At 40.7% G+C, this 22,017-nt stretch overlaps 1 protein-coding gene across 1 annotated transcript in view; it reads left to right on the top strand.

Moving 5' to 3' along the window:
• Positions 1–7,706: 7,706 nt before the first annotated feature.
• Phc2 (polyhomeotic homolog 2) overlaps positions 7,707–22,017 on the top strand; it is a 96,375-nt gene continuing 82,064 nt past the window's right edge. The window contains exon 1 of the mRNA XM_048350821.1: positions 7,707–7,924. The gene's annotated coding sequence lies outside the window, so the exon portion shown is untranslated. The remainder of the gene's footprint in view (positions 7,925–22,017) is intronic.

Here is a 22,017-nt window from a genome sequence, read left to right as displayed (position 1 = left end):
AGTCATAGCAATGATCCCATTTCTATGGTACCAAATTTCCCCTGTGGGTTAGACTCTCATTGCTGTGACAAATACCTGAGAGAAACAACTTAAAAAAGGAAAGATTTATTCTTAGCTCATAGTTTTGGAGATTTTAGTCCTTGCGCCCTTGGGTCCGTTGATTCTGGGTATCAGATAGGACTATAACAGCAGGATCATGTGGTGGGAGCAGGAAGCCTCTCCTCTCAAAGCAGGCAGGAAGCAGGAAGAAAGGGGCCAGAGACATTCAAAGACATAAACCTCCCAAATAAATTCCTGCTAGGTAGGTCAGTAGGTCCCCAACCCCTACACATGTGAGCCTCTGGGGAACATTTTACATTCAAACCACAACAGCATTATAAAACTTTACATGTACTATATCATTAATCTTTATACCAAACCTGTAAACTAGGTACTATTATTCACATGTGTGCGCACACGCGTGTGCACACACGCGTTCCTCCTAGGGCTTGAATTCTGGACCTAAGTGTTATCCCTGAGCTTTTCCTCAAGGATAGAGCTCTATTACATGAGCCACAGCTTCACTTATGGCTTTTTTTTGGTAGTTTATTGGAGATAAGAGCCTCACAGGCTTTCTTGTCTAGGTTGGCTTGAACTGTGATCCTCATATCTCAGCTCCTGAGTAGCTAGGATTACAGGCATGAGCCACTAGCACTAGGCATCTATTCACTTTTATAGGTAAGATTTAGAGACACAGGAATGTTAAGAAATTTACCCAAAGCCAAGTGCCGGTGGTTCATGCCTATAATCCTAGCTACCCAGGAGGCTGAGATCTGAGGATCATGGTTCTACACCAGCCTAGGCAGGAAAGTGTATGACACTCTTATCTCCAATTAGCTACCAAAAAGCTGGAAGTAAAGCTGTGGCTCAAGTGGTAGAGCCCTAGCCTTGAGTAAAAAATGGTAGTGCTCAGGCCCTGACTTAAAAATGCCAATACAAAAAGAAACTTGAAAAGGAAGGAAGGGAGGGAGGGAGGGAGGGAAGGAGGGAGGGAGGGAGGGAGGGAGGGAAGAAGGAAGGAAGGAAGGAAGGAAGGAAGGAAGGAAGGAAGGAAGGAAGGAAGGAAGGAAGGAAGGAAGGAAGGAAGGCACAAGGAGAAGGAAAGGGAAGGGAAGAGGAGGGAAGAGGAGGGGAGGGGAGGGGAAGGGAGGAGAGGGAAGAAAACTCACTGAGCTGCTAGTACAACCTTTGCAAGTCTAAGCAGTCTCATTCCAGTCACTGTATCACACTGCTTCTCAAGATGTCAGAAGTCATCCCAAACTGGTAGAATCCAAATCCCTGGGGAAGGGCCTAGGGAATCATCACTTTCACAATTTCATAAGTCATTCTGATGCACAGCCAGAAATTAGACCTAAAACTGCCAATCTAAAACTCAGCAGCAAGCCTGAGGCCATGTGGTTAGAACAAGGCTGTTTCCAGGATTTTAAAGTTTATCTGATTATATGAACATAAGGCCTGCTGAATAATGTTAACTGATTGTATCCTTTTCACAAGGGAGAAACTCAAATCAAGATCAGTTACAAAAAGAAGCCACCACTAGGGATCTTCAAGCAGAAGACCTGCTCAGGAGACTTGCAGATGAGACATTTTCTCAATGGACTCCAGCTTGCAGGCCCCCATCCTGGGGAGAGTCAGGACTGATGGTACCTGCCCTAGTTCCTGGACTTTGATCTCCCATCTGACCTCCTCCTCACCCCTGCTCTGATCTGACACCTCCTGCTGGGTTGACCTCATCTCTGACCCCAGTCTGCCCCAGTTTTCAGCCTCACTGCTCTGGGCTGATATCTCACATCACATCATGACAGCTTGAGACAGGACAATATTTGTATCAGCCAACCATATAAGGATCAAATGCCATCTCTTCTAATGATGCAATGACAAATGGAATATTCATTTCAACAGAACTATGTGTAACCCTGAGATTGGAATTAGGGTATCTTAAACCAACTCAACACTCTCCCAAATCACAAGACGTTGACACAGTAAGACTGAAATAGCCATTGGCACTAACTGGAGCCCATGCTTCCATTTTGGGGGGAAAGCAATGTTTTTTGAGGACAAATTCTATGAGGCTTTTGTATTAACATTGGAGGCAAAAAGAAAATCATTATCTCTGCCCTCAAAGAGTTTTCTAATGCTTAATTCTGCTGCTATATCCAGAAATAATGTTTCTAAGATTAGACAATTAGCTGTACCAAAAAGAAGAAAAGCTACCGTACTGAAGGGATATTTCTAGCTTTTTTCCAAGGCTCCAATGTCTTTCAAATGGAAATGTGGGGAAGCTTGGAGACATTAGTGCTGCCTCTGAACAGTTTTTAAAAGCTTGCACCAGCGTTTCAGGCCCAAGATGATGGGCAGCCTTCTTAGTAGGGCTCAGGATTGGAGTTCATGACAGTCTCTTAAATTCATGGCTATCTTCTAAACTGACATGTGCTCTTAGACAACTCACACCAACTCTCTGGACCAGAGTGTCCTCAGAGCATGTCTCTTCCCTCTGAATGTCCAGTACCTCAGAGTGCTTGATCAATGTTTGTGGAGTAGATGAAGAGCTCTCGAGAGTCCTTCTCAATTCTGGTATTGTAAGTCTGTAATCTTGAGACCTTTTGAGGGAAATACTGAACTAGCTAAGAAGAAAGAGATTAGTCCCATTCCCGAGGGACCCTTGGTCTCATCCCATCTTGTTAGTATCATCTGTCACCTTCTCTTTCTTTTTCATTATTTCCTTCCTTCCTTCCTTCCTTCCTCCCTCCCCCCCTCCCTCTGTCCCTCCCTCCCTCTCTTCCCTCTCTCCTCTCTACTTTATCCCAAATATATTACTGTGGGTTGAATTGGATCTCCCCAAAAGACGTATTCAACTTCTAGCTCCACGTTACCTGTAACTGTGATCTTATTTGAAAATAAGTTTTTTGTAAACAAGGTCTTGGACAACACACTAAGATGAGCTTGTACTGTGTTTGTCTGGGCCTTAATCCAATAATCGATGCCTTTATGAGAAGGAGATTTGGACACATATACACAAGAGAACACCATGAGACAACAAAGGCAGATTGGAGTGATGTGCCCACAAATCAAGGGTTGTCAGAAATTTCTAGCCATCACCAGAGGCTAGAAGACACATAGGACAGGTTGTCTCTCTGAGCACCCAAGATTTCAGAAGCCGTGATTTTCAGACTTCTGGCCTCCTGAGTTGTAATAGAATGCATCTGTGTTATTTGAAGGTACTTAGCTTGTGGCATCTTGTGGCAGCCATAGGAAATGAATGTACCTATACAAGGCCATTATTTGGAAATCACCACACTGATGCTTATTAACAGAGCCCTAGAGAGCTCCAGTAGCCTTGATATCTCTCCAACTGAACTCTGAAGATGAGTCATCTAGTCTATTGTGGGTTGCTGAAATCTAGAAGCCTGACTCCCCAAGGGAGAAGGGAAGGAAGCCTTACACAGTATAATTTAGCAAGAGAATGCTAGAAGGTGAGGAGGAGGGCTGTCAGCTGATTTCCTTCCCACCAGGGACAGGTCAAGAAATAAGATTTCATCATTATAAAAAGATGTCATAGTCACTTATTTTCAGCCATTTAATAAATATACACCATTCATTTATGATGCTGGGCACTGGTGGGAAAGAGTGTATAGATGGATGGGGAAGAATGTTAAATAAATATTCCTTGAGTTCTAAGAGACATGCTGGAGTTAGAAGCATAATGGGTAGTAGCATGGAGTTGGGAGTCAGTCCTCTGCCACTGATCACCACTGCCATCTTGGACAAGCGTCTTCATCTCCCTGGGCCTTTCTTAGACTTAATGTGAGGGTTGAGTATACGATCATTATTGGAGAGAAAAGCTGTTTCCTAGAAGGAGCTCAATAGAAGTGAAAGCTGACTTAGCAGAAGGACTTCTGCCCATCTCCAGCTCTCACCACTTGCTAGAACATTCCCAAAGGTGGGGAGCAGGGGAACAAGTTAATCTCATTTTACAAATAATGAAGCTGTAGCTCAGAGATGCAAAGTATCTAGGCCAAGTTCACACACACAGGCTCCCAAGCACCTCTTGTGGATAATGTCCATCTGCAAGTCAGAGGGAAAAAAAGCAAAAGGGGAGCATAAGTTTGGGACAGGACCTAAGGCATTCTACTGAAAGCTGTAGATACCCTTGTAGAAAGTACGTTTACTGAACTTTGTGTTTTTGTTTAATTGTCAATGCATCACTGATGATTACTATAGGGAGTTCTAAGCACTTTGTGTTTATAATTCATTTGATCCTAATAAGAGCCTATAAGATGGACACTATTTGTCTCATTTTTATAGATATGGAAATTAAGGCACAAAGAGGTTAAGAAACTCCCCAAGTGTCACGCAGATGATTGAGTCATGGAGTCAGGATTCACATCTGGCTCTTTGGCTTCAAAGGTGGCTCCAAAGATAAATGCTCTTTACTACTCCATCCTGCCATACCTCGGGGTGAGGAGACAACAGAGTATCCCCATTGAGAGAGACAGGGCTGGACTAACACATCCACTCACAAGTGACTCGGTGCTATTGCTGTCGTAAGACTATGTGTAATTTGACCCTCTAGAGTAAAGGGCAGGATGGGGGCTGTAGAGCTCTGAAACTCTGAGTCAACAGCCTCTCATCCCTGGCCCACTTCCTGAAAACTCTTTGCATCTCAGTTTTGTAAGCCTTTGAGTACAAAAAGCTCATTTCCTGCAGTCAGGAAAGACGGGACAAGTTCCTGAAGACAGCTCATCTCCCTCATTAAGGCACTCATAAAAATGTTGCAGAAAGGCTGACTTATGGCTCCCCTGTTTGTCAAGATCCATCCCCCTCTACAAGGAGCCACTTTGGTAATTTGGTGCTAGGAGATGTGCAAAAGAAACCAGCTCCTTTGAGTCCTGGAATTATTTATGGTCCCAAGAAGAGAGAATGTCATTTGGAAAGTTAACAAGCCTTCACCAGCACATCAGACTGTTTAATGTGCCACAAGGTATGAAGAAAGCTGTAGAGTGCCAACACCAGCCAGGAAGCCTTAAGAAATCCCATACACATGGGCTGTTTTGAGGAAAGCTCCAGGAACAGGATGACAACAGCCAACAACTATGGGGGCTTGTCTTGTGCCAGGCCTGCTGTACTGCTTTGGGGGACAGGGGGCTATACTAAAGTTTGATCTCAGGGCTTGCTGGGCAGGTGCTGTACCACTTAGGCTATGCTCCCAGTCCTGTACTAAATGTTTTTGTGTTTGTGTGTGTGCCTTAATTCATTTAATGCCCACAACATTCCTATCCCATTTTAACTTTCTCTGGAGCACACACAACTGAGTGTCGAAGTCAATATTTTTGTTTTTTTTTGTTTTTTACCAGTCCTGGGGCTTGAACTCAGGGCCTGAGCACTGTCCCTGGTTTCTTTTTCTCAAGGCTAGCACTCTACCACTTAAGCCACAGCACCACTTCCAGCTTTTTCTATATATGTGGTGCTAAGGAATCAAACCCAGGGCTTCATGTATATGAGGCGAGCACTTTACCACTAGGCCATATTCCCAGCCCCAAAGTCAGTATTTTAATGTAAGCTTTCCTCTACATTTGTGCTTTTAAGCACCAAATGGTTAAGTTTTGATAGAAATTCCGTTTTAAGTACATATAGTAAGATAAAATGTATTTACTCTCAAAATGACCTGTGATAATCCCTCAAAGTGCCTAAGAAATTGTAGAGTATATTTTATTTGAGGTAGGGGGCTCAGTCTAGTAAGTCATATATATAGTAATTAAAAGTAGGAGGACCACTGAGCTAAACACATGCATATGCAGATATTCATGCTTTATAAATTAATTACTCTGATTTGATAGGTAAACTATCAAATCTGCAGGAGTGAAAATGAACACATACAATTCTAGAGTGCTTCTGCTAAGCTGACTGTTCTCTTTTAATATTATCCCCTACAACCAACAGATGCCACATGTCCTATGATATATTTGCTGTAGGATTAAGAGGTAACTTTCTTGAAAGAAAGTTCTACTAGACAAAAGGTTCTAATACCCAAATCTAAATTAAATGAGCCTGGTACAGTGAAACTCCATCTTTGGAGCCAGGAAGACCTGGATTTGAACCCTAAATCTGTTTACTTATTGGTGTGTAATTTACCAAAGCCTCTGTGTCTCGATTTGTAAAATGGTCACAGCAAATACTAGTATGTTGATTGGGAACACTGAATTTAAACACTTCTGAAGTAGTGAGCTATTAGTATGTGTATATATATATTATAGTAATTAAACACTTAGCTCTTTGTAACTGCTTGGCCTAAAGCAGGTTATCTCCCTCTCTGAGCATCATTTCTCCTCTTGGTAATGAGAGTACACAGTGTTCTGCACGCTAAGTTCAAAAGCCATTATAAGAAAAAGAAAAGCACTGCAGATTGTTAGGATTGTCTCAACTACTGGTATACCTGGAATTGTGAGAAGGTGTTGGAGGACCCCTGCTGGAGAAAAATAACTCAGAAGGATCTAGGGCTGAAGTCCAGAAATGGGCTTAGATCTCCTTCCTTCCGTGCTGTTGTGTGACTTCTGAGCCACCACTTCCCCACTGTCAAGTGATGCTAATAGTTACAGATATCATAGGGTTCCCTCAAGAATCACAGTCTACAGAAAGTGTTAAGAACATGATTTTGTTTTACGCCATGAGTGCGTGCAGACTCCGAACCTCCCAGGCGGAGTCAAATTCAGCCGTGTGCTGTCACCACACAAAGCTCAGGTAGGAGAGATGCTCCTGGGGGAGCCAATGGGCTTCAATGCCTCCCCACTCCCCCCACCCCCCCACCCCCGTACCCGTCTAGACGTTGCCATGGCTACCGGTTCAGGCCCGGAGCAGTATGGGGGCGTGTTCAGCCCAATCTCCGCCTTCCAAGAGTAACCATTGGCGGAAGCGGACACGTGACGCGCCCCGCTATGCTAATATATGGTAATCGACCCCTACGCCCCTCCTCCCCGGGCCTCGTCCGAGTAGCCAGCAGGGTGTGCGGCGCGGAGCCGAGGGGGCGGGCTGAGGGGCGGCCCCCGGGAGAGAGCGGCCAGGTGGAGGAGGAGCAGCGCGGAGGCGACCGCAGGTAACGGGCGGGCGGACCGGCGGGCGCGTGCGCGCTGGGGCCGGCTGGCGGACCGACGGCGGCGCGTGCGGGGAGACACCCGGCGCCGCTCTGCCGGCTTAACCCTTTGGGCACCTAGCTGTCACGGCGCGGCCCGGCGCGGCGGCTGGCGTCAGGCCGGGCCGCGCGGGAGGCCGGAGCGGTGCGGTGGGCACGGGCAGGCGCCCGAGGACCCAGCGCCACCACCAAGAGCGAGGCTGAGCTTTGAGGCCCTGACTTGCGGGCGGCTGCGGGAGACCGGCGGGAGACGCCGCGGTCGCGGGCTTTGCTTTCAGTGGGGAGGCGCGGGTGGCACCCCCGCCCTGGGCTCACGGAGCCCCGCCGCCGCCACTCGGTCCGGGGGCCGGACGCGCGGCCTGCGTCTCTTCTGCGGTCCTGTCCCGCGGAGTGCGGGGAGCCTGGGGCCTAAGCACGGCGCCCCCTCCTCAGCCGAGGCCTGACAGCCCCGCCGCCGCCGCCGCTTGCGACCCCGAGTCAAGCCGGGGGAGGGGGTTGGGATTGCGGGGAGCGAGTGGCGCTGCCCGGGGGCGGGGGCGGGGAGCACCCAGCCGAGCAAACGGTGGTTGTCGGTGCTGGAAGGACGACCCCCTAAAGGAAAGGGAGACCCCAAGGTTTGAGAAGGAGGGATGGCTGAGGAAGCCACGGGCCCCTTGTTTTGTCTGCTGGATGGTGATGATGACCTTACGCCCCTGAGAAAAGGTCACTGCTGGACACCTGGATCGGATCTGTCATGTACAGAGGAAGCGCCTGTTTAACGTGAGTTTCTAACAGATTTCTTATAAAGCGAGATTTAAACCCATCTTCCTCCCCCACACCCCCTCCTTAGGTCTGCTACCGAAGTGTTGGCTTTTAATTAGTCCCCTCCCCCCACTTCACTAAAACTAGCGGCGGCTTTAGACTCGCAATGTAATTTAGCGGTTCTCTAACAATGGTTAGCGTAGGAGATGAGCCATTAATATTAAGCTTGCCCTGGGAGGTTTAGTGTATAGGGAAAAGGCTTCTAACACCAGTGGGAATGAAAAGCCAATATGTTCCAGTTATATCCATAGGCTTTCCTTCTTAGGTCTAAAGCTATTTCTTCAAAAAACAAGGAGAAATGTGGATATACATGAAAAGTGCCAAGAACCAACCAAATGTTTTGTGTGGTTTGTTGTTTTTGTTTGTGTTTTTTTTTTTGCAAATGAAGTGTAGATTAGGCTTCCACGTCTTTTATCATGGCAACAGCAAACACGGGGTATGCCAGACACTATGTCTTTAAAATGAATAAGAGAACATTAGCCTGTGCCCTCTAGGAAGTAGTGGGAGAGATGAAATTATTGGTGTAAGTGACAACAGCCTAATGGATATATATATAATATATACATACATACATATATATGGGGGGAGAGAAAGGTGGGGGAGAGAGAGAGAGAGATTTGGAAACACAGAAGAGGGAGCAATTCATTGTCTAGAACAGTACAAGCTTTCCAGAGAACACATTTAAACAGTGTACCTTGCAAGGAAGGTTGGAAGGACAGGATCACCAAAGCAAAAGGATCCAGACATTTAAAAAGAATAATATCCCTAGGGAATAGCTTTATATTACCTCCATGGCTTTTCCCCCCTTTCTTTGTGACATAGCTTTCCAAAAGTTACATTACCTATATTCCTATGACCATTTTAAGTAGTATTTTCCTTCTGATGGTTGTTTTCTCTCCCATATTTTACACATCCCTTTTTCTGATCTTCGTATCCCTCTTTTTCCATGTAAGAGTCCCATAACCAGAAGTAGAAAAGGGGCCTGAAAACTGGGCACAATATTTTAATACTAGTGGTTGCATCCTAGGGGGGGGGCAAATCTAAACCATAGAAAAATGAAAAGTGCAGGTCAGAGCCAGGAACTATGCTGAAGAGACATGAGCAACAAGATGAGAACAAGATGAGAAGGATCTGCTTAAGAGGATTGGACTATGTGGTGGATCAGGGGAAGCAGTTAGAGAGCATGAGTCATGGTAGGAGGATAAAAACCACTCTCATGTTGTGCCAGCTGTATTGGATAGCGTTGACAGCCTCCAGAAACTGTGCAGGGAAGGACAGCACCATCTCCTCCATAGAAAACTTCCAATGCCTCCTCCTATTGGTGCTCTCTCCCACCTAAAATCCTATTCTCTTGATCCTAATTTCTGCCCATGATTTGCTTCCATAAGGTTTCTTCTTACTGAGGTCTTAGGTACCAGAGCAGAGAAAACCCTGTTTTGCTGCCTTAGCATCTATCTTCAAAACTATAAATAGTTCATTTTACCTCACAGGCAGTCAAATAGCCAGCCTATTTTTATTTCCTGGTCATTTGGAAGGTGGCTATATTTGCCACTGCACTACCAACTCAACTTCCTGGTCATTGGTAATAGCACAGGATGGGCCCACAAGTGGAAAGGTAGGCCTCATCCCAGAATTCACCTAATGTTTAAATCAGATCTTTTAGCTTTATGGAGAAGTGAAATGTTAAGTATCTTGAGGCAATATTGGAACTTTTCAGTGGATATACCCTGTGTTTGGAAGTATGTGCATATATGGGGGGGAGGGGTTAGTGCTCAAAAGAAGGCCCTTAAGGTGTCTTCGTTGGAAAAGGTACTAATAAAAGCTATATGGTTAGGAAGGTTCACCAGTGTCTTCTTCAGTTTCTTTCCTCAGTTTTATAGTTTTTCTTACAAAACTCTTCCACCTCCTTGGTTAGGTTTATTCTGATTTTTTAGGATAGGCACTCATAGTTATAAATTTCTCTCTTAATTGCCTTTGCTGTATAGCAAAGGTCTGATAAGTTGTGTTTTTATTTTCATTTGATTCTATGAAATTTTAAATTTCCTTCCTAATTTTTTAAGTTACAGACTAATAGTTCAACAGTTTATTGTTCAATCTCCATGTATTTGTGTAGTTTGTATTGTTTCTCTTGCTATTGATTTTTATTTTCATTCTGATCTGGTAAGGCACAAGAAATAATTTCCATTTTTGTTATTTGTTAATACTTTATGACCTAAAATGTGACCTATTTGGGAAAAAGTTCCATGGGCTTCTGAGAACAATATGTACTCTGCAGATGTCAGATGTGATATGTTATTGATATTTATTAAATCCATTTGCTCTATACTGTAGTTTAACTGACGTTTGTTGATTTGTATAGCTGATCAATCAATAAGAATAGATATTAAAAGCCACCTACTATCTGGGTTTATCTGTCCCTTTATGTACAGTATTTGTTTCATGAATTTGAGTACATCAACATTCTGTACACATATTTATAATCACCCTACTTTCTTGATTAGTTGTTCCCTTTATGAATATATAGTGACCTTCTTTGTCTCTTCAAGTCTCTACTGACTTGAAGTCTAATTTATTAGATAAGGATTTAGCTACTTCTGTTTGCTTTCAGATGCCATTTGTTTGGAATATTCTGTTCCTTTTTTTTTTTCCTTTAAATATCTGCATGTCTTCATAAATGAGTTGTATTTCTTGTAGACAGTACCAGCTGTGTCTTGTTGTTTTAATCCCTTCAGCCATTGGGCACCTTTTAATTGAAGAGTTAGGACCATTTACATTTAAGATAATTATGGAGAGGAATGAACTAACTTCTCCTTTCTTTATAAGAGGTTTCCTGAGTTAATAATACTTGGTTATTTCTCACTTTTTATTTGTCCATCAGTTGTTGTTTTTAGTGAGATTTCCTAAATTCTTTTGCTGTGTCTGTTTTTCTTCTTCTTCTGTGTATAGTATTTCTTTAAGTATTTTCTTTAATGCTGACTTAGTGGTCATGAATTGTTTTATTTCATGCTTATCATAGAAGACCTTTGTTTCTCCTTTGATTTTAAGTAATTTGAATTGAGAGAGAGGAGGGATGGGGGGGAGAGAGAGTGTCTTGTTTGGCAGCTATTTGTTTCAGAGCTTAAAATGCATCATCAGTCCATGCTTTCCTGACCTTTTAAGGTTTCAGCTCAGAGGTGTGCTGCCCTGCTAATAGGATTGCCTTAGAAAGGAACTTGTCACTTATCTGTTGTAGTTTTCAGTATTCTTTCTTTGTTGTGTGCACTTGGCATTTTAACTATTTTATGGTATAGAGAGGCTCTGCTGGTCATATATGTTTGGGCTTTTAAATACCTCATGTACTTGGATGCCCATTTTCCCCCTTAATTTGGTGAAATTTTTTCTATAATTTCATTAAATATGTTTTCTATGCCTTTAGGATGTATCTCAATGCCCTCTTCCACACAACAGATTTCTAGGTTTGATTTCTTAATTATGTTTAGGAGGTCTTGGGTTTGTGGTCATGACTGCTTTTCTTTTTGTTCATTGGCTTCTGAATGTTAATTCATTAGCCTGTCTTCAATCTTGCTCTTAGTCTAGTCTATTGGTACTTTCGATTGAGTTTTTTATTTGATTTTCATTTCCAAGGTTTCCATTTGATTTTGTTTTTATTTTCAGAATCTCTTTACTGAGTTTCTCATCCAAATTGTTGAATTTTAAAAATCTGGGTCTTTAATTTGACTTCACCCTCTTTGAGGTCATTGATCAGTTTGTAAACTAGATGTTTTCTTTGGCATTTTAACCATTTCAATGTCTTTTGAGAATCAAGAACGTTTGGAAGATTCATGTTGCATGTGTGTGTGGTGTGTTTACATATAATCCTTGTGTTTCTAAGTTACAATTTAGACATCTGTTGGGATAGATCTTTCTTCAGTTTTATTGGGGACATGGTTTCTGGTATACTAAGTAGGGACTAGTACACAGTTGTCAGCGTCAGGGCTACATTTACATTTTCTTTGTGACCCAAGAACCACTGCTGGCACCCTCAAAACCTTTTTCAGCCTGCTGTCTGAGAAAGTTCCCACTCACTCACTCTATCCAAGTTTTGGGGTGTCACTTGACTGTGTCAGAGTCTGGGAGAAGCAAAAATCACCGCAATCTGCATTGGATGGGGAGAATGGAGGCAGTCTGGCACTCTGTCTGCCTGTCTCTGTGCCTTAAGATCCTTCCCAGTAAGGTAGTAGGCTAAAGAAATAAAGTGATCCACTAGACCTGGGCTTAGATTGTTATCAGTCCTGCCCAATAGCAAGACATATGCAGCAGGGAGGCAACTCCAGAGACCATGACTTAGGCTCCAAGTTCTGAGTCTTCACAATAATCACAGGCAAAAGATTCCCCTCCTGACACAAGAAGCTTGTAGCCATTGATCACCCAACCCAACCCAACCCAAACTCCCTGCTGAGGGTTGGACAGTCCATGTCCAGCCCTCCCCTCTTTCCACAACTGCATCTGTGGCTGTCTCCCAGCTACACACTTTGGCAGAATATCTCCAGGCTTTGGAATGTCTCCCCAGATCTGGAGTATTACAAGCCAGGGCGCTATCACACTTTTACCCCCAAACTATATATGCCCAACAGCTTTGAACCACAGCACCCTGTCTACCATAACTATCTGGATTGCCCTATGTTCTTCTCTTACCTTTGTAGTTTATGCCATTCCTTTATCTACTCACATGGATCATCAAAAACCTTAGTTTTAAAAAAGTGATTTCCCTCCTTCCTGGCTTTATAGTCATTTGGAACTGACAACAAATTAATTTTTTCTTGTTTTTGTTTCTTCAGTTATTGCTCCTTCCAAAACAATTTTTCTCACCTCCTTTATCTTCCCCCCTCCCCTCTTCTATCTAAGCAATAATCCAACTAAATACGAACCAAGCCTTACACCAGGCAACTTAGATTACCTTGTGGAAGGAATCAGACAACTCCGAGCTTATGTTGTCTCTGCCTATTACCTAGGTTCTTCCCATTTAGTGTTATTGTTCTTATTTTCTAATCCAAATGTGGGCAAAATACATGTCATTGAAGATAGGAAGAGACTTCTGGTGTGCTGTAGGCATTTGTCACAAAGCAAAATTTGGACAGCTGGATATTCTCCACAGTGTCCTTTCAGTAGTGCTAGGTTCTCCATAGGCACTGTGGTAGTTGTCTATTGCTGTGTAACAAATCCCTTCAGAATTAGTCTTAAACATTATTCTATCTTGAAGACTCAGTTCTGGCATCACTTCTAAGAATCATTTCCAAGCTTGTTTTAATTAATATCCTTTCTCTCCGGTCTTCCTTCTTACTGTGACATATCTTAGCACTTAGCACTTAGTTGTAATTTCTAGGACTATATCTTTTTCACACCCATAACTTCAATTTCTAAAACTATGCTTTGAACATATTAGATCTTCAATAAACGGTTTTGAATGCACTGAAGAATAATTCCTACTTTTATATACTTTCACTCTGTTCTTCAGAAAAGTTAGGTATTCTACATTGTTTCTAGGCATACTACACTGTTTCTACGTTAAATACAACTCTTCATCTCCCCATTGATAGGTGTGTATATTATAGTTATTGGAGATAAAAGTGTGAAGTATTTCTTATGTCAAAAACTATTTGAAGCCTTAAATTTGACAATGCCTTTTCCTGTAAGCCTATCTATGTAGGAAACAGAGATTGAGAAGATCACAGACCAAAGCCACTCCCAGCAAAAAATTCACCATAACCCCATCTCAACCAATAAAAGCTGGTAAGAATACATAAGAACATCAAGCCAGGTGCTGGTGGCTTAGTCCAGTAATCCTAGCTACTCAGGAGGCTAAGATCTAAGGATCATGGTTCAAAGCTACCCTGGGCAGGAAATTCCATGAGACTCTTATCTTAGAAAGGAATGGAAGTGGCTCTATAGCTCAAGAAGTGGCGCACTAGCCTTGAGAAACATAATCTCAGGGACAGCATCCAAGCCCTGATTTCAAGCCCCAGGACTGGCACACAAAATAGAACATCGTAGTCCAGGATGACCCAGGCATAAGTATGACTTTAGTAGTAGAGTACTTGACTAGCAAGTGCAAGGTCTTGAGTTTAAACCCCTGAACTACCAAAAATAAATAAATAAAGAGAGAGAGAGAAAGAAAGAAAGAAAGAAAGAAAGAAAGAAAGAAAGAAAGAAAGAAAGAAAGAAAGAGAACTCTAGTGAGGACTTCTTAATCTCTGTAATTCCCTGCACCATCCTTAGTAAAGTTTGGCCCTAAAAGTCATATGGTGTTAAAATCAACATTGGTTCATTATTCACATATTCAACTTTATACTTCATGAAGTCATAGTCTGTATCAAGTTTACTTAGTGCTGCAGCCCTAGTACCGTGAACTAATAGCTGCTTAATAAATATGGGTGAATAAATTAATGAAACTCCACTATTGATAACTCATTCCCCATAGGGTCATCTAGTTCCTGACCTCTGATCACTTAGAGCCTTAAGTTTGATCTCACAATTTCACATGGCCTGGATTTTCCATCTTGGTTCTTGACTCCTCTCACCTAGGGCTTTGTCAAAGCTTCCTTGTTTACATAGAACTACGGTACCAATTTGTCTCATTGTCATCCTAGTGAATAATATTGTTCATATTCCCGTAGGAAAATATTCTTTTGTCTACACCCAGAAATATCTACCATCCATATTAAATCTACTTTGAAATATTTCAACTAAGGAGAATTACATTTAAATTTCTAAATAAAGTGAGTTTTAGACAGAAACCAGAGTCTACAATTTTTGTGAGTCTATTAGACTGATTGACTTGTAAGCTTCAGCAATTCAATATACATTAATTTTTGTACCAACCTGTGAATCAAAGGAAAGGAGGGAATTGAGAGAGTGCGTAAATATGGTTGCCAGGGCAACTTCTTCTGACAGAAGAGAGAACCTCACAGGAATTTATACAGGCCCCAAGAAGCAATGTAACCTGATCTTCCTCTGTTCTTTCTGCAGAGGGAAGAAGATGTGAAAACACAGACACAGATAAAGGAGGCTTGAGCATCTCAAAAGATTTGAGGAGTATACTATTCAGAGCAAATGATGGCTATCCTAAGTAGAGTTCCTTTTGAGGAACCATCTGTAAATTCAGACAGAGCCTTTGTGATTCCATTTCTGATATATATTACTTGAGTTTAACAATTATTAGCCCTTTCTAAGTAGCCCATTGCCCCAAAAGCAAGATGATTGTATAAGAGCTTCTTGACAGCTTGAAGATAATTGTATTATGCCTAGCAGACATCCCATGAATTTTGCTCAGCTTGTCTTTTTGAGTAAAGAGTGCTATAGACTTAATTAAATATTGAATGTTTTAAAGTATTGTTTCTGTAGAAAAAGCATAGCACAAGTATATTTTATGGTATATTTCTGTTTTTTGTTATCATTTCAGAGAAAAACCTAGCTAATTGATTCATCCAGCCTTATCTCAAGGTATATATGTTCATCTAGTGATAGTGTCATATTTTTCTGTAGGTATAAAACCAGTGAAGGGTAAATTTATCATCTTGATAGCTGAAATACACAAGCACCATCCTTATTTTAGTTATAAATGATGGTTTGGGGTCCTACAATCTTGAATAAGTGATGTGATTGAAATATGGAACACTGTCCCATATCTGAAGACTGCCCTTCAGTGTCTTCTTTCCTTTTCTTCTCCTTTTTCCTTTGTGCTTAGTTATGAATAAAGCTTGCATTCATTTTGTGTGTGTGTGTGTGTAACTTTAATCCTTTGTACTTTAAGGCACTGGGGTTGTTTTCTTTTGTTTTGTGCCTGAGAGCTTTCACTGACCTACAGGGAGGCAGGAGAGGGTGATGTTAAACAGCCCAGGAGCCAGAATGCTCAGGTTCCAGCCTTGCCTCTGCCATTTTTCAATTGTGATCTCCATTCTCTTCAACTTTCTGTCTGTGCTCCCATTTTCTTCTGTATGCTAAGGATAATCCTAGATCCTTCATCAATGAATTATAGAAATAAAAACACTTGGGAGAGAGCAAGGGAAGAGGTGACATTCTTCAAAAAGAAATGTACTTATTACCTGACTTTGGTAACTGTAAACACCTCTGTACATCACCTTTAAAATAACAATTAAAAAGAATTACAGAAATAGATGGGTTAACTCAGTAAGGTACATAGTAAGCCATGTCTATGGTTTACCTTTTATTTCCTGAGATCTCCTAGATAGTAGAGTTTCTTCTCTTGAAAATAGAGAAAGTAGAGATGTATAGAGGCATAATAACTTCCCTAGAGTTGTACAGTAGTAAGTTTGGTCTCATATTGTTCTCATCTTTAACTTAGCACTGATATTTTCCATTCTACTTTGCAAAAGAGCAAGAGAGAAAAAGAGGGGGAAACTTGGCTTTGGGAGCATTTTGAAATAGAAATTACTTCTCAGAAGATACCAAAACACCTGAAAATGAAACGTTTTTCTCAAAGTGGAAAATGTGAAAAATGGTTGAGGGTGTGGAATTTGTTATTTTGGTCAGATTTATGGAATATACATCATAAAACTTTGTCTCTGATCATGATGATCCTTGGAGGGCAGTATCATAGCTGCCAACTGTGACAAAACCTATTTACAAGGAAAAACTAACCACATCTCTCACTGACTTTTAGCATCCTCCTGTGTCTCTTTTCACCTGAGAATTTAAACTTTGTTTGTTTGTTTTTTTCAGTTTCACAATCTTCATTTATTCAGCAAGCATTTTCAAAGCTTCCTTCCCTACTCAAGTAGCAGAGTAAAGAAAGATAGCTAGAACCTAATCTTAGTACTCTAGATGTATCTTAAGAGAGGCAGACATGAAACCCTTCACTATGGTACTATAAGTAGTACTCTAGTGGGAGTATGACCAAAGGATCTTGAAAGCCTAGAGGAAGGAGCCCTTAACTCTGCTTAGAAACATTAGGAATGTTTTTCTGAAGAGATTGATGTTTGAGATGCCAACTAAGGGTAAGTCAGGCCTTTTCAGGTAGAGAGGAAGCAGTGTATGCACAGGTAGGGTTCTAAGGTAAAGACTACATATGGCAAGCCCAAACAATCCAACATGGCAATAGAATATTGAGTAGGTTAGTCACAGAACAAGGTATCAAATCCCAAAGGCTTAGTTTACCATACTAAGAAATTTGGACTTCTGTGGTAGAGGCCATAGGGCTATTCTAGTTCATGAAGAGGAATACAATCAAATTTGCTTTTAGGAAGATCAGCATTGTGGAGCATGGTATGGATAAAAGTAAGACTAGAGAGAGAATCACAGTTAAGAAAGGAACTTCTAAGTCAACTTGTGACCATGTAGGTCTTTGTCTCTAACACAGAAAAGAAATTCACGATGAGACACAGGTAAGAGACTAGCAGAATTTTATTTAGCAATCAAGAAGAAAGTGAAAGATATACTCCAAAGACAGGGTGGGCATTAAGAGGACCATAATAAGTAGCCTTTTAACATTAGAGATATTAACACTGGGCAAAGTAGGGCAGGGAGTTTTGGTTAAACATTCCTTTAGATAAGAGTTCCCTTGTTCTGAGAACATTTTAGTCATTCTAGTTGCTACAAGGTTTTGACATTATCAGTTCTGCCTAGACACATCAGATCTTGGTTAATTTTACTAAATTTGAGTTACTGTTATATAGATGGTTTTTTTTCTTTCACAAACATGTCGGCAATCAAAGGAGTATTTTATTGAACATTTTTTCTCAAGTATTTCTCTTCAAGACAGACTTGTTTAGTAACTAGGGCATATTAATCATTCTGGCAAGGTCACCGTGTTGTTTTTCTATTGTATGCTTCAGCTTAGTAGGGGAGTAGATGAATAAAAGAAAAATTTATGCCCATGCTCCTGGTCAAGTTATGTGTTAATACAGTACTTGTTTCTGGCTTATAGCTACTGGTTCCCATGCCTTCTGGTCCCTAATCTATGTTGCTTCAGTGGCGTGATTGTCTAGCATGAACAAGGCCCTAGTTCAAACCCCAGAATGGAGGGGAAAAAACTCTCTCATAAGACATGGCTTTGAGCTGGTTGCTGATAGCTAAGACCTGGCTGCTCAGGAGGCTGATATCTGAGGATCACAGTTAAAAGCCAGCCCAAACAAAAAAGACCATGAGACTCTGAATCATTTCCAATTAACTTCCAAAAAGCTGAAAGTAGAGGTATAGAGGTATAACTCAAGTGGTTGAGTGCCAGCCTTGAACGAAAAAGTCAAAAGCATGAGGCCCTGAGTTCAAACTCCAGTACTGTCCCCCTCAAAGACATGGATTCTGAATAGTTAAAAAGTAGATCTGTATTTAAAGAAGTATAGTATATCTAGATAAATCAAAACAGGATTTAAGGAATTTATAGCTTTCCCATATGGCATGTGATTAGAGACTAATTCATTATTACAGGATTGTAGGAGATTGAAGACAAATTTCAGAATAAGGCTAAGACAGATCAGTTATGTGTATTGAAGATCCTGGCTGCTCGAAGTTGTAACCAGTTACTGAGTCCATGCTGTAAACCCATTAACCGCCCAACAGTCTACTTAAATTCTTTGTTAGTGATCTTCAGTGTTTAAATGTTTGCATTTGATGCCTCATCCCAGTTTTCAAATAGGAAGTCAAGCACTCAAACATTGAGATAAAGATTGAAACTAAAGCAAGATCAGACACATTAAATGCTAGAGAAGTTTAACCGCAGCAATCTCACTAAACGATTGACAATTTGACACCAGAATTAACATTTCTCTCCATGTTCTTGCTGACTACACTGAAAATAGGTGAGGCTAATTGTAATAACCTCTTTTTGAGCCAAGATACATGGAATGAAAAACTACATTATTAGCCTTTTGTGTATATGTAGTATATGATGTGTGATTTGTGGTGTGTATTTGTGTACTTGTGTGTGAGAGCAAGAGATGTACAAGTATGTATGCAAGTATGTTAGATATTTCAAGTTAGATATTTCAATCTTTATATCAACTCAATAAATTCAGTTTTTAGGTGTATATATTAGATATTTAATGGAAAAACTGAGATCCAGAGATACGAAGTGATGTGTTTAAGTTTTTCTTCCACACTATGCTATCTCTTACAATGCCACACAGCGTTAACCTCACTGGCACCATAATTTAGCTGGCAGTAGACCATGAGTACAACCTTGGGTCACTCACTTTGCAGTCATGCTCTCTGGGCCACAGAGGCATTGTTAGACAACACTGGATAAATAATCATCATTTCCTTCATTAGAAAAGTAGCTTCATTAACTATATACTGCAGCCGGTCAAAGCAATAATCAAATAGTGAAACCAGCTGTATAGGCCAATTTAACTGAAAAAGTTAAATCAGCTATTAAGCTAAAAGTTAACTTAACTGTTGCATACCCAACACCATATCACCCCACCCCCTGCAACTTCACCAGCATATGTTCTTAGTTTTTTCATGGTTGCCATTCTGACTGGGTTGAACTGGAATCTCAGTGGTTTTTCATTCACATTTTCTTTATAGCTAAGGATGTTGAACTTTGCTTCCTGTACTTAGTTGCCATTTATACTTCTCTTTTAATAACTGTCTGTTCAGTTCATTTGCAAATTTATTAATTGAATTATTTGATCTTTTAGCATTTAATTTTTGTAGCTCTTCTAATACTCTGGATCTATCCAGAATATTTAAATCTGATGAATAGCTGGCAAAAGTTTTCTATCATTCAGTGGATTTTCTCCTTATTCCTGTGATTATTTCCTTTGCTATGCACAAGTTTTTACCTTGGACACAGTCCCATTTCTTAATTCTTAATAACCCTGTTCAAGAAAGTTGTTACCCATGCCTATACCATCAAGTGCTTTCTCTGTTTTTGTTGTTGTTTGTTTTTTTGTAGTAGTTCCAGAGTTTCAGATCTTCTAGTAAGATCTGTGGTCATTTTGATGGATTTTTTAAAAAAAAATTATTGTTAGGTTGGAATGTGGCTCAGTGGCAAAGCACTTGCCTAGCAAGTGCAATGTCCTGGGTTCAATCCCCATATCAAAAAAGAAGACAAAAATCTATTGTTATTATTAAGGTGTGTATAGAGGAGTTACAATTTCATAATTCAGGTAATACACACATTTCTCCTTTGGACAATGTCACCATTTTCTTTAACTTCCCCCACTTTCTCCCTCTCATCCTTGTACATAAATTGCATAGTTCATTTTTTTATTGATTTCTGTACGGTGAGAGATATAGATATAGTTTTAGTCTCCTACATGTGGATGTCCAGTTTTTCCAACATCATTTGTTGAAGATGCTATCTTTCCTCCCTTGTGTGTTTTTGGCTTCTTTGTCAAAGTCAGAAGGCTATAGCTATGTAAGTTTATTTCTGGAATGTCCAGTATATCCCATTGTTCTACATGTCTGTTTTTGTGCCACTATAATTTTTGTTACTATGGCTCTGTAGTATATTGTGAAATCATATATTATGATTCAGTATTATTTTTTTCCTCAGGATTTCTCTGACTATTCTGGGTATTTTGTGCTTTCATAAATCTTAGGCTTTTTTTTCTATTACTGTAAAAAATGGTATTGGCCTTTTGGTGAGGATGGCCATTTTCATAATAGTAACTCTGCCAGTACATAAGCATTGGAGGTATTTCTGTCTTCTGGTGTCTACAGTCTTATAATTTTATTGTATAGGTCTTTCATTTTCTTAGATTTATTCCAGATATTGAATTTTTGAGAATATTGTGACTGAGATTATTTTTGGGGTTTCTTTTTCAGCACATTTAATATTGGTGTATAGAGAGGCTACTGATTTTTGTATGTTAATTTTGTATCCTCCTATTTTGCCAAAAGTATTTATCAGTTCTCTGAATTTCTTGGTGGAATCTTTAGGGGTAGAATTAAATCATCAGCAAATAGAGATAATTTTTCATCCTTTCCTCTGTAACCTTATTTCCTTCCTGCACTATACTGAATAAGAGTGGTGAGAAAAACACTCTTCTCTCACTCCTAATGTTAGAGGAAATTATTTCAGATTTTAGTTTAATAAAAACTGAACTATTTAGTAGGATGTTGGCTATAGGTTTGTTATACATAGTCTTTATTGTGTTGACGTATATTCATTGTATTCCTTGTTTCTTCAGGAGAATTTACCATAAAAGGATTTTGAATTTTGTCAGAGGCTTTTTCTGATTGCTGAGTACAATCATCTCTAGGTTGGCTGTTCTTTTTTTCCAGGGCTTAAAACACATCATGCTTTCCTTGTTTTAAAGTTTTTGTTGAGAAATGTGCTTTCATTCTGAAGTGACTTCATTATATGTGAGTTTAGTTTCCACTACCCCTCCTCCTCCTCCTCCTCCTCCTCCTCCTCCTCCTCCTCCTCCTCCTCCTCCTCCTCCTCCTCCCTCCTCCCTCCTCCCTCCTCCCTCCTCCCTCCTCCTCCTCCTCCTCCTCCTCCTCCTTCTCTTCCTCCTCCTCCTCCTCCTCCTCCTCCTCCTCCTCCTCCTCCTCCTCCTCCTCCTCCTCTTCCTCCTCCTCCTCCACCACCACCACCACCTCATCTATGTTCATGATTCAGAGGTTTGGTCTTTTAATGGTATACCAGAGGTCTTGCATGTTACATTTGTAATTCTTTATTTTTTTCTTTATCTGAATGTTATAGTACATCTATCTACCTTGTCTACAAAGCCCTGAGGTTCTGTCCTCAATTTGATCCATTCTACTTAAGGAGGCTTCCAACTATGATTTTTATTTGACTTATTGAGCTTTTTACTTTCAGAATTTTATTTTTTCCCATAATTTCAGTGTTTATTGAATTCTTCTCTTCCTACACTGCCTTTTTTAATTTCATTCAGTGCTTGTGTTCTCTTAGTATTCATTCAGGCACTTATTTTTGTTATCTTCAATTTGTCTACTTTTATAATTTTTAAAATTCTGTGAGATTTTATACACTTTGATATTATAGAATTGTTGGGTGTTGGAGGATTTGTGCTGCCTAGTTTATTTTTTTCATATTTGTTGTGATTTTTGCATTGAGACCTATGCAGCTGAGGCCAAACCACTGA

Source organism: Perognathus longimembris, chromosome 7 (genome assembly GCF_023159225.1).
Source record: "Perognathus longimembris pacificus isolate PPM17 chromosome 7, ASM2315922v1, whole genome shotgun sequence".
NCBI classification, from domain to species: Eukaryota; Metazoa; Chordata; class Mammalia; order Rodentia; family Heteromyidae; genus Perognathus; species Perognathus longimembris.
The sequence above is the reverse complement of the archived record's forward strand: the minus strand, read 5'-3'. Positions and strand labels throughout refer to the sequence as shown.